Genomic DNA, 11,326 nt, shown 5'->3' on the forward strand with positions numbered 1-11,326 from the left:
AAAAGAAAAATCTAGGAGGGTGGTCAGGCGTGCTGACTCAGGCCTATAATCTCAGCACTTTGGGAAGCTGAGGCAGGAAGATCGCTTGAGATGAGGAGTTTGTGACCAGTGTGGGCAATATAGCAAGACCTCTATCTCTACAAAAAATAAAATAAACAAAATTAGCCAAGTGTGATGGTGTGCACTTGTAGTCCCAGCTACTCGGGAGGCTGAGGCAGGAGGATCACTTGAACCCAGGAGGTTGAGGTTGCAGTGAGCCGAGATTGTACCACTGTACCCCAGCCTGAGCAACAGAGCAAGACCCTGTTTCAAAATAAAAAGAAAAAAGAGAAATAAAGAACTAATATTTACATCTCCTTAAAAGCAAACAAACAAATAAAAGATTTGGGCCAAGCACAGTGGGTCACACCTATAATCCCAGGACTTTGGGAGGCAAGGCGTGCAGATCACCTGAGGTCAGGAGTTCGAGACCAGCCTGGCCAACATGGTGAAACCTCGTCTCCACTAAAAATACAAAAATTACCTGGGCGTGGTGGTGCGTGCCTGTAATCCCAGCTACTTGGGAGGCTGAGGCAGGAGAATCACTGGAAACCGAGAGGTGGAGGTTGCAGTGAGCCGAGGTTGTGCCACTGCACTCCAGCCTGGGTGACAGAGTGAGACTCCAGCTCAAAACAAAACAAACAAATAAAAAGACCTGAAGGGGGTGAGAGAAAGCCATGTGGGGATCTGGAGGAGGAGGTGGTGCCACAAGTGGAGAGGGAACTGCCCTGCAAAACCCTGAGGTAGGAGCTTGCCCAAAGGCAAGGAAGCTGGCATGGCTGAAGGGAATGAGCAAAGGGAAGAGAAGGAGGAGGTGAGGGCAGATAAGTGCTGAGCAGATCCTGCAGGACCCTGTGGGCCACAAGGAGGAATTTGGCTTTTGCACTGGGTGAGGTGGGAGCCCTGGAACGTCCTTGAGCAGAGGAGGGACGTGCCCTGACAGAAAAGCATGGAGGGGGCGAGCAAGGGCAGGAGCCAGGAGACCAGGGCAGAGGAGCCTGCACCAGGCCAAGGGGGAGTTGATGGGGCCAGACCAGGTAGGGGCCGTGGAGGAGGTGAAAAGTGGGTAGATGCTGGATAGATTTTGAAAATAGAGCCCTTGGGATTTGCTGATACGAGAGAGAGAGAGAGAGAGAGAGAGAGAGAGAGAAAGAGAGAAAGGGACAGGGGCAGAGATAGAGGCCAGGCATGGTGGTTCACTCCTGTAATCCCAGTACTTTGCCGGGCAGAGGCAGGAGGGTCACTGAAGCCTGGGAGTTGAAGAGCAGCCTGGGCAACAAAGTGAGACCTGAGAAGGAGAAGAAAGAGAGGAAGAAAGAAAGGAAGGGAGAGAGGGAGGGAAGGGAAGAAGGAGAAAGAAAAGAAGGAGAGGCCGGGCGCAGTGGCTCAAGCCTGTAATCCCAGCACTTTGGGAGGCCTATACGGGCGGATCACGAGGTCAGGAGATTGAGACCATCCTGACTAACACAGTGAAACCCCGTTTCTACTAAAAAAAAATACAAAAAACTAGCCGGGCGAGGTGGCGGGCGCCTGTAGTCCCAGCTACTGGGGAGGCTGAGGCAGGAGAATGGCGTTAACCTGGGAGGCGGAGCTTGCAGTGAGCTGAGATCCGGCCACTGCACTCCAGCCTGGGCGACAGAGCGAGACTCCATCTCCAAAAAAAAAAAAAAAGAAAAGAAAAGAAGGAGAGATAGAGATAGAGGAAAAAGAAAGAAAGATGTAGAAGAAAGAAAGGAGGGAGGGAAGTAAGGGAGGAAGGAGAAAGAAAGGAAGGAAGGAGAGATATAGAGGAAAGAAAGGATGGCAAAGAAAGCGAAAGAAAAAAAGGAAGGAAGGAAGGAAGACAGAGAAAGAAGAAAGAAAGACAAGAAAGAAGGAAGGAAACAGAGAGAGAGAAGAAAGAAAACAGAGAGACATGGAGGACCCCAAGTATTTTGCCTGAGTATCTGGGCCAATAGAAAGGAAACAAGGCTCAGAGAGGTCCAGGGAGTTGCCCTGGCGGTCCGGGGCCACAGTGGTCCTCATCCCCAGCGGAGATGTGTCCCCAGTCTAAGGCCGCTCAGAGCCAGGCACCTTCTCCCGCTGCCTCCCAATCCCCGCCCCACCCCCGGGCCCCTTTGTCCTCCTCTTGGTCTTATTTCCAGAATTTCTCCTCCCTAGGGAATCCACTCCATGTGCTTTTGATTCCTTTGTCCTGAACTCATGCGGCACGAGCACCCCCGAAGCCTTATGTGGAAAATCTCCAGGCTCTGGGTGGGGAGGGGTCACATTCCTCCTGGGGGTGCAGAGCAAAGTCGGCATCTCCAGGGCGCCCCAGTAGCAGGGAGGCATCCTCCCAGGCGAGGCCAGACCCGACGCTGCCCAACCAGGCTTTCTTTGGGGCTTGGCCGGCGCCCGACCACAGCCCCGGCTCCAGCTGCCCTGCCCGCCCCAACCTCCCACACGTTTCCTCCTGGAAGCCCAGACCCGTGGGACTTGGCCTCCCCAGCGCGTTCCCTGTCTACTCAGCTCTGCAGCTCCTGTAGGCCTCCTGCCGGGGAGAGCACAGAGGGACCCGCTCACCTTAGCGGGACAGGCAAGGCATGGGCGTGGCCAGAGCCTCGGGCAGGCATCCCACGCTCGCTGGTGTCTCTCTCATCCGCTGGCCTCTGTACCCTCTCCTCTTCCCCACCCCCGCTCATGGACCCTCCTGCCTCTCCATCGCAAAGTCCCCAGAGGAGTCTCCTTAATCAACTGCTTTTGACTGAATCCTGGCCACCTGGACCCTGCTCTAGCTACTGAGGAGATAAATTAACCAACACACTTAAAAGTTCACCTTCAGGCCGGGCACGGTGGCTCACGCCGGTAATTTCAGCACTCTGGGAGGCTGAGACGGACGGATCATTTGAGGTCAGGAGTTCAAGAGCAGCCTGGTCAACAAGGTGAAACCTCGTCTCTACTAAAAATACAAACAATTAGCTGGGCGTAGTGGCAGGTGCCTGTAATCCCAGCTACTGGGAGACTAAGGCAGGAGAATCGCTTGAACCTGGGAGGTGGAGATTGCAGTGAGCTGAGATTGTGCCACTGCACTCCAGCCTGGGCAACAAATAAAAATTAGCTGGGTGTGGTGGCATGTGCCTGTAGTTCCAGCTACAAGGGAGGCTGAGGTGGGAGGATTGATTGAGCCCAGGAGTTCAAGGCTGCAGTGAGCTGTGACTGCACTGCTGCACTCCAGCCTGGGACTCAGCAGTAACAAAAAAGTGACAGAGCCAGGACTTGACCCCTGATCATTTTGTTCTTCAGCCTCTCATGGGAAAGACAGATGAATTTTCGACCTTCCGGAGCCTTTGATCCAGAAGAGAGAGGCAGGAAATAGCAAATGGATAAGAATATGCCATTCGGTGACTAGGGCAATGAAGATTGCAAAAGACGGTGGCTGGGAAATGGGGCTTGTGTCGGGGGTCCCTGAGACCAACCTCAGGGTCAATGATTTGCTGAGATTGACAGATCTCAGAAAAGTGGTGTTACTCCCAGTTATGGTTTATTACAGTGAAAAGTACAGATGAAAATCAGCAAAGGGGCCAGGTGTGGTGAATCACGCCTGTAACCCCAGCACTTTGGGAGGCCCAGACAGGCGGATCATTTGACGGCACGAGTTCGAGACCAGCCTGACCAAAATGGTGAAGCCCCGTCTCTACTAAAAATACAAAAATTAACCAGGTGTGGTAGGGGGCCTGTAATTCCAGCTACTCGGGAGGCTGAGACAGGAGAATCACCTGAACCTGGGAGGCAGAGGTTGGTTGCAGCGAGCCAAGATCCTGCCATTGCACTCCAGTCGGCAACAAGACCAAAACTCCATCTCAAAAAAAAAAAAGAAAGAAAGAAAAATCAGAAATATTGAGGAGAAAATGTGAGACAAACAGGCTCCAAGACTCCTCCATGATTCCCACCTCCTGATGTCTGCACTCTGTGTGATATCCTGAGCTGGACCCAATAACTTGCTTCTAACAATAGACTAGGACAGTGTAGGCCAGGAGCAGTGGCTCATGCCCATAATCTCAGCACTTTGGGAGGCTGAGACAGAGGGATCACATGAGCCCAGGAGGTCGAGACCAGTTTGGGCAACATAGCAAGACCCCATCTCTATAAAAATTAAAGCACTAGCCAGGTATAGTGGTGCACACCTGTCGTTCCAGCTACTCGGGAGGCTGAGGTGGGAGGATTGGTTGTGCTCAAGAGGTCAAGGCTGCAGTGAGCTGTGACTGTGCCACTGCACTCCAGCCTGGGTGACAAAGTGAGACCTTGTCTCTTTCATATATTTATTTATTTATTTATTTATTTATTTATTTATGTATGTATAATTTTTTTTGAGATGGAGTCTCACTCTATCGCCCAGGCTAGAATGCAGTGGTGTGATCTCAGCTCACTCCAACCTTTGCCTCCCAGGTTCAAGTGATTCTTGTGCCTCAGCCTCCCAAGTAGCTGGAATTACAGGCGTGCAGCATCACAACCGGCTAATTTTTTGTACTTTTAGTACAGACGGGGTTTCACCATGTTGGCCAGGCTGGTCTCGAACTCCTAGCCTCAAGCAGTCCACCTGCATTGGCTTCCCAAAGTGCTGGGATTACAGGCCTGAGCCACCGCGCCTGGCCGATGTGTGTGTGTGTTTGTGTGTGTGTGTATGTTACTATTTTATTCATCATGGTTTTGCATTAGTCTTGACTTTTACAAAATATCACAATAAAATAATATTTATGAGTTCAGGACAAAGTTCTTGAGTTCTTTGACACCCCCTGAAATTTTGTTCCCAAGTCAAACATCCACCTTGCCTCATTCCAGCCCTAGAGCTTAATGATATGAGACCATCATCATGCGCAGGAGAGGACTGGATGAGTGACATCTACAGATTCTGCTGCCACATTGGACTCAAGAAAGGCTCAGTTCTACTGCAGTAACAAGCCGGGGGAAAAAATGAGCCAAGCATGGTGGCACACACCTGTAGTCCCAGCTACTTTAAGCCCCAAATCTCAAGAGCTTAAAACATCAGAGGTTTCACTTTTCACTCAGCCAGCATCTGGCATGTTGCCCGTTGCCAAGGCAGAAGAAAAAGAACATATAGCACGCTCTGCAGCAGCTCTTCAAGCCTCTGCCCAGAAGTGACACGTGTCAAACCTGCTTATATGCCATTGGTCAGAGCAAGTCACGTGGCCACACAAGTGGGTGGAGCAATGCCTTCCTACCTTGTACCTGGAGGGAGAAAGGGCTGGAATATTGCTGAATGGCTCAGTGATCATAGCAGCGTCCCTGGGTGAGGTCCAGAGGCAGGTGGATGTCTGGAGGTAGACAGAGAGGTCCAGGTGGAGACATGTAAGAGGCTTTGGGATATAATTGGTATTGACTTCTTGGAGGGCCTGATCACCCCCTACTGTGGAGGAGACATGGGGGTCAGCTGCCAGGACCCACAGGATGGGATTCCTGCCCCAGTCTCCTCTGAGCCCTCTGGCCCTGGATTTTTTTTTTTTTTTTTTTTTTTTTTTGAGACAGGATCTCACCAAAGTACAGTGGTGTAACCATATAGTTCACTGCAGCCTCAACCTCCTGGGCTCAAGCAATCCTCCTGCCTCAGCCTCCCGAGTAGCTGAGACCATAGGCATGTGCCATCAGGCCTGGGTAATTTTTAAACATTTTTTGTAGAAACAAGGGTGGGGGCCAGTCTCGCTATGTTGCCTAGCTGGTCTCGAACTCCTGGCCTTAAGTGATCCTCCTGCCTCAGCCTGCCAAAGTGAGCCACTGTGCCTGTCCTTCAGCCTGTATAAAAGTTGTGGTGAAATGCACATGACATGAAATGTTCTGTCTTAACCATTTTAAGTGTACAGTTCAGTTACATTAAGAAAATTCTCAGGCCAGGCGTGGTGGTTCATGCCTGTAATCCCAGCATTTTGGGAGGCCAAAGTGGGCAGATTACTTGAGGTCAAGAGTTCAAGACCAGCCTGACCAATATGGTGAAACCCCGTCTCTCCTAGAAATACAAAAATTTGCCAGGCATGGTGGTGTGCGCCTGTAGTCCCAGCTACTCAGGAGGCTGAAACAGGAGAACCACTTAAACCCAGAAGACGGAGGTTGCAGTGAGCCAAGATCGAGCCACTGCACTCCGGCCTGGGTGACAAAGCAAGACTCCGTCTCAAAAAAAAAAAAAGAAAAGAAAAGAAAATTCTCAGCCAGGCACAGTGGCTCATACCTGTAATCCCAGCACTTTGGGAGGCCGAGGTGGGCAGATCATCTGAGATTAGGAGTTTGAGACCAGCCTGGTCAACATAGTAAAACCCTGTCTCTACTAAAAATACAGAAATTAGCCAGGAGTGGTTGTGCGCGCCTGTAATCCCGGCTACTTGGGAGGCTGAGGCACGAGAATCGCTTGAATCCGGGAGGCGGAGGTTGCAGTGAGCAGAGATTGTGCCACTGCTCTGCAGCCTGGACAACAGAGTGAGACTCTGTCTCAAAACAAAACAAAAACCAGAAAAAACAAATTCTCATAGTTGCCACCGACACCATCATCCATCTCCAGAACTTTTTCATCTTTCAAAACTAAAAGTGTATCCATAAAACAACTCCCTGTTCCTCCTCCCTCCAGTTCCTGGAAACCACAATTCTACTTTCTGTTTCTATGAATTTGATGAGTTTAGTTACTTCCTGTAAATGTGATTGTACGGATTTGTTCTTTTGTGGCAAGCTTATTTCACTTAGCACCTCAAGGTGCATTCATGTTATATATACTAGAATTTCCTTCTTCTTTAAGGCTGAGTAATATTCCACTGCATAGATAGACCACATTTTGTTTATCCATTCATCTGTCATGGAAACTGGTTGCTTTCAACTTTTGGCTATTGTAACTAATGCTGCTGCGAACATAGGTGTGCAGATGTCTCTTTGAACCTTGCTTTCAATTCGGGTGTATATGCAGAAGTAGAATTGACAGATCATATGACAATTCTATGTTTAATTTTTTTTATCTTTTATTTTTTTGAGATGGAGTCTGGCTCTGTCACCCAGGCTGGAGTGCAGTGGTACGATCTCCACTCACTGCAACCTCCACCTCCCAGGTTCAAGTGATTCTCCTGCCTCGGCCTCCCGAACAGCTGGGACTACAGGCACCCGCCACCACGCCCGGCTAATTTTTGTATTTTTAGTGGAGATGGGGTTTCACCATGTTGGCCAGGCTGGTCTGGAACTCCTGACCTCAAATGATCCACCCACCTCAGCCTCTCAAAGTGCTGGGATTACAAGTGTGAGCCACCAGGCCTAGCCTCTATGTTTAAATTTTTTAGGACTCTCCATACTGTTTTCCACAGTGGCGGCACCATTTTACATTGTCACCACCAGCCCACAACGGTTTCAATTTTAAGGGGTTTTGTTTTGTTTTGCTTGTTTTTATTTTATTTTATTTTATTTTTTTGACAGGGTCTCACTCTGTTGCCCAGGCTGGAGTGCGATGGTACGATCATAGCTCACTGCAGCCTTGACCTTCTGGGATCAAGCGATCCTCTTGCCTTGGCCTCCCAAGTAGCTGGGACTACAGGTGCGTGCCACCATGCTCAGCTAATTTTTAAATATTTTTAGAAATGAAGTCTTCCTTTGTTGCCCAGGCTGGTCTTGAACTCCTGGGCCAAGTGATCCTCTCTCCTTGGCCTCCCAAAGCATTGGGATGACAGTTGTTAGCCACCATTCCTAACCTATTTTCTGTTTTTTGTTTTGTTTTGTTTTCTTTTTTTGATAGTAGGCATCCTAATGGGTGTTAGGTACTATCTCACTGTGGTTTTTATTTGTTTATTCATTTATTTATAGAAATGGAGTCTTGCTATGTTGCCCAGGCTGGTCTCAAACTCCTGGCCTCAAGTGATCCTCCTACCTCGGCCTCCCAAAGTGCTGGAATTACAGGTGTGAACCACCGCACCTGGCCTGTGGTTTTGATTTGCATTTCCCTAATGACTGGTGACTTTGAGCATGTTTTCATCGGCCTATTGGTCATTTGTCTGGCCTGGAATTTTAACGAGTCTGTTTCAAAGGAAGCACAGAGCGTGGGTGTCAATCTTCTTGCCAATGTCAGGGCCGCCTGACCTCGTGGATGGCAGGCAGCCCTTGGGGTGCCCAGAGCTGGACAGAAGTTGGCATGAGAGGCTGTCGTGGGAGTGACAACTCCACTAGGGAAATGCCAGATTGCCACTGAACTTTGTCACTAAGACCCACACCAAAGGCCCCAGAAAGCCCCAGTGACACCTTCACCCCTAGATAGGAGGGTACCGACAGGAAATGCTCTCAGAAAAATGCTTCCTTGTACACTCAAAAATGCCTTTTGCCATCTGCCCAGAGGGGCCCCTCTCCCCCTGACTCACCGTAGCAGTGCGTGGAGGACAATTTTGGCTGCAATGACGTCACGCCCGCTGAGGGGAGTTGATCTGCAAGCCACAAACGTCATTCATTCCTCTCCACCTCCAGGATTTGGAACATCTCCCCGGACCACAGATTTTTCCTTCAATCAACTTGCTTTTCCTTTAAAAAAAAAAAAAAAAAAAAAACAAAAAACTTAAATGAATTTATTTGGGAAGGAACTTTTATGCCACCACCACAAAAGGAAACCAGGGCCATTTCCATAAGTAGAAAGCAACAGCAAAAGGACCTATATTGGTAGGGATGGGGGTGAAATTAAATTTGCTTCCTGCTGTCGCCTGGTTGAAGCCTCAGAGCTGGGTAGGGAGAGGGAGGTGCCCAGGTGTAAAATGTAATGAGTCGCTCACTCGCAGGACCCTGGGAGCCACAGTCTCACCCTCCCGTGAAGCTCTGGATCAAAGAGACTGCTCTTTTTGTTTTAAAAAAAATTGAAAAGACACAGAAAGGGAAAGAAATAGGCCAGGTGCAGTGGCTCACGTCTGTAATCCCAACAGTTTGGGAGGCAGAGGCGGGAGGATTGCTAGAGCTCAGGAGTCCAAGACCAGCCTGGGCAACACAATGAGACCCCCTGTCTCTATAAAAAAGTAAAGAAAAACAAAGTGGGGAAGGAAATTAAAACCAAAAGCGACGACTGAAGTGTTTAGAGGTGTCAGAGATACAGCTGTGAAAAACTCAGACTTTTTTTTTTTTTTTTTTTGAGACAGGGTTTCGCTCTGTCGCCCAAGCTGGAGAGCAGTGGCGCCGTCTCGGCTCACTGCAACCTCTCTGCCTCCCAGGTTCAAGCAATTGTCCTGCCTCAGCCTCTTGAGTAGCTGGGATTACAGGCATGCACCACCACGCCCGGCTAATTTTTGTATTTTTAGCAGAGACAGGGTTTCACCATGTTGGCCAGACTGGTCTCGAACGCCTGACCTCAAGTAACCCACCTACCTCAGCCTCCCAAAGTGCTGGGATTACAAGCATAAGCCACCATGCCTGGTCTATTTTATTTATGTATTTATTTTATTTTTTTGAGACAGAGTCTCACTGTCACCCTGGCTGCGGTGCAGTGGTGTGATTTCGGCTCACTGCCACCTCTGCTTCCCAGGCTCAAGCGATCCTTCCACCTTTACCTCCCAAGTTGCCGAGACTACAGGTGCACACTACCATGCCCAGCTAATTTTTGGAGTTTTTGTAGAGACGAGGTCTCGATATGTTGCCCAGGCTGGTCTCGAACTGCTAGACTCAAGCAATCTGCCTGCCTCGGTCTCCCAAAGTGCTGGGAATACAGGCATGAGCCACTGCACCCGGCCGTTTTTTTTTTTTTTTTTTTTTTTTTAATGGAGGTGAGGTTGACATGACATAAAATAGATCCTTTTAAAGTGCATGGTTCAGCGCCGTTTAGTATATTCACTGCATTGAGCAACCATCGCCTCTATCTAGTTCCAGAATGTTTTCAACACCGCAAAAGGAAACCCCGTCCTCATTACTAGTCATTCCTCCTTCCTCCTCCCCAGCCCCTGGCAACTACCAATCTGCTTTCTGGCTATGAATTTGCCTGTTCTGGACATTTCATATAAATGGAATTGTGCCTAGGTGACCTTCTGTGTCTGGTTTCTCTCACTCAGTATCATGTTTTCAAGGTTCATCCACGCTGTAGCCTGGATCAGAGCCTCATTCCTTTATATGGTTGAATTAAAAATCACTTTTTATGGTAATTGTGAACCTTGCTGCCATGAACATGGGTGTACAAGTATCTGTTTGAGGTCAGGCACAGTGGCTCATGCCTGGAATCCCAGCACTTTGGGAGGCTGAGGCAGGCAGATCATTTGAGGTCAGTAGTTTGAGACCAGTCTGACCAACATGGTGCAACCTTGTCTCCACTAAAATACAAAAATTAGCCGGGCATGGTGGTGGGTGCCTGTAATCCCGGCTACTCGGGAGGTTAAGGCAGGAAAATCACTTGAACCCAGGAGGTGGAGGTTGCAATGAGCTCTGAGCTCGCGCCACTGCACTCCAGCCTGGACAAGAGTGAGACTCCGTCTCAAAAAATAAAAATAAACATAAGTAGGCCGGGCGCGGTGGCTCAAGCCTGTAATCCCAGCACTTTGGGAGGCCGAGACGGGTGGATCACGAGGTCAGGAGATCGAGACCATCCTGCCTAACACCGTGAAACCCCGTCTCTACTAAAAAATACAAAAAACTAGCCGGGCGAGGTGGCAGGCACCTGTAGTCTCAGCTACTCCGGAGGCTGAGGCAGGAGAATGGCGTAAACCCGGGAGGCGGAGCTTGCAGTGAGCTGAGATCCGGCCACTGCACTCCAGCCTGGGCGATAGAGCGAGACTCCATCTCAAATAAACAAACAAACAAACATAAGTATCTGTTTGAGTGTCTGCCTTCAGTTTTCTCAGGTGTATATCCAGGAACAGAATGGCTGGATCACAGGGTCACTCTACACTTAATTTTTTGAGGAGCTGCAAACTTGAAAGAAGTGCAAGGGAGAGCTCCAGCCGAGGGACAGAGCCCTGGGGATGGACGGATTCTCACCAACGCTTTCCCGTCGCTTCTTTCCGGGACTGGCTGGGACCGGCAGCGCCATCCATGGCCCTATTTCTCGGGAACCCACAAACCCACAACAGAAGAGGCCCAGAGGCATGAGGAGGGGTTGACCCGGGTGGGCACCCGGCCTAAATAAGCCCCCTTCCTCCCCTGCCCTTCCCCACCCATCCAAAGTCAAGGGAAGGATTCTGAGACCTCCGTCCTCCCAGTGCCCCCCAGACGCCTGACCCCATCCTTATCGGGACGTCGGCACCACCCAGCTCAGACGCCTTTGCAAAAGGGGAAGACACTGAGAGCTGCAAGAAAGTGACAAAATGCCACCAAG

General features: G+C 49.8%; 1 long non-coding RNA gene across 1 annotated transcript in view; it reads right to left on the reverse strand.

Annotated features, from left to right (window-relative positions):
• The window catches only part of LOC108514769 (uncharacterized), a 19,677-nt gene extending 10,788 nt beyond the window's left edge, over positions 1 to 8,889 (reverse strand). Inside the window, exons 1-3 of the long non-coding RNA XR_001881328.1 lie at positions 8,811 to 8,889; positions 8,409 to 8,565; positions 5,259 to 5,351 (exon numbers count right to left, since the gene is read on the reverse strand). This is a non-coding gene — a long non-coding RNA (uncharacterized LOC108514769). The remainder of the gene's footprint in view (positions 1 to 5,258; positions 5,352 to 8,408; positions 8,566 to 8,810) is intronic.
• Positions 8,890 to 11,326: the final 2,437 nt, after the last annotated feature.

The sequence above is a fragment of the Rhinopithecus bieti genome, unplaced genomic scaffold (genome assembly GCF_001698545.2).
Source record: "Rhinopithecus bieti isolate Rb0 unplaced genomic scaffold, ASM169854v2 scaffold_33432, whole genome shotgun sequence".
Classification (NCBI taxonomy): Eukaryota; Metazoa; Chordata; class Mammalia; order Primates; family Cercopithecidae; genus Rhinopithecus; species Rhinopithecus bieti.